At 39.6% G+C, this 1,702-nt stretch overlaps 1 non-coding gene across 1 annotated transcript; it reads left to right on the forward strand.

Annotated features, from left to right (window-relative positions):
- On the forward strand, positions 1-89 carry LOC114905425. Its single transcript, XR_003796251.1, has one exon. It is a non-coding gene; the product is annotated as a small nucleolar RNA SNORD88 (small nucleolar RNA).
- Positions 90-1,702: the final 1,613 nt, after the last annotated feature.

Here is a 1,702-nt window from a genome sequence, read left to right on the forward strand (position 1 = left end):
CCACTCTCATGATGTCCAGCACTGGACTCTGATCACCCCTGAGGATGAAGTGCCTGCCGGACTTTGACACCTGGGGATCTGAGGCGCCCTGGTTAAAAATAATAATAATACAGTGAGAATCCAGCCAGGGGACTTGCAGTAATCTTGGTGAGCAATGATGTAGCTCAGATCAGAGCAATGTCAGTGGAGATGGTGGGATGCTAGACACACAGTATTTTAAAGGTAGAGCCAATCTGATTTCCTGCCTCCCAAATGGGGAGTGAGAGAGAAAGAGAGTAAATAGTGACTCCAAAGTTAAATGAAAAACTTTTCAAAAGTTGTCTATAGGAGGAAAGAAGAAACAGATTGTAAGGCAGCCAGGGATGGAAGGTAGACTTTTAGAATTTATCTTATTTTGTAAATTTGACATTGGAATCATGTAAATGGTTTACATAAGTATAAAACAAAATTAAATCAAAATGACCAATCTGATAAATAACCTGTCCCAGAATATATTTTTAAAAATCTACAAATCAATAAAAAAAGACAACCCAATTATAAAGTGGCCAAGCAATTTGAATGGGTTTTCACTAGAGATGATATACGAATGACCAATAAGTACATGAAAAAGTGTTTAACATCATTAGTCCTAAGGAAATGCAAATTAAAATCCCAGTGGGGAGTCCCCTGGTGGCCTAGTAGTTAGGATTTCGGGCTTTCATTCCATGGCCAGGGTTCAGTCCCTGATCAGGGAACTGAGATCCCACAAGCCGCGTGGCACAACCAAAAAATAATAATAATAATAATAAAAAATAAAACCACAGTGTAACATCACTTATCCATAAAATGGCAAAAGTTAAAAGACCAATAACACCGAATGTGAGCAAGGATGTGGAACAACTAAGACTCTTATATACTGCTAATAGTAGTGTAAAACGTTATAATGACTTTATTAAAGTATTTGGAAGTTTCTTATAAAACTAAACATCTACACTATGACCTAGAAATTCCATTCCTAGGCATTTACCCAAGAAAAATCAACACACGTATATCCACAAAGAGATTTGCGATAGTTGTTCATAGCAACTTTATTCATAATTGCCAAAACCTGGAAACAACCCATCCATCAGTAGGAAAATGGATAAACAAATTGTGTTACCTTCATGCAATAGAATACTACTCAGCTATAAAAAGAAACTACAAATATACACAGCATATATGAAAAATAAAAAACATTATGCTGAAATAAAAGAAACAAAACACAAAAGAATATTTTTTGGTCTCCTGAGAAATAGATACCAAGACGTGATTAGATGTGCAAGAGATGTATTGGGGGAGTATATTGGTTATCTATCGCTTTGAAGCAAATTACTCCAACATTTAGCAGCCTAAAATAACAAACATTTATTATGTCACATAGTTTCTAAGGATCTGAAACCCAGGAGCAAATAAGGTGGGTTTTTTTTTTGTTTTTTTTTTTTTGCTGTACGCGGGCCTCTCATGTTGTGGCCTCTCCTGCCGCGGAGCACAGGCTCCCGACGCGCAGGCTCAGCGGCCATGGCTCACGGGCCCAGCCGCTCCGCGGCATGTGGGATCTTCCCAGACCGGGGCACGAACCCGTGTCCCCTGCATCGGCAGGCGGACCCTCAACCACTGCGCCACCAGGGAAGCCCAGGTGGGTGGTTTTGACTTAGGATTTCCTGTGAGGTTACAGTCATGATGT

This window comes from Monodon monoceros, unplaced genomic scaffold (genome assembly GCF_005190385.1).
Source record: "Monodon monoceros isolate NGI ecotype Baffin Bay Population unplaced genomic scaffold, NGI_Narwhal_1 Super_Scaffold_21, whole genome shotgun sequence".
Lineage (NCBI taxonomy): Eukaryota > Metazoa > Chordata > Mammalia > Artiodactyla > Monodontidae > Monodon > Monodon monoceros.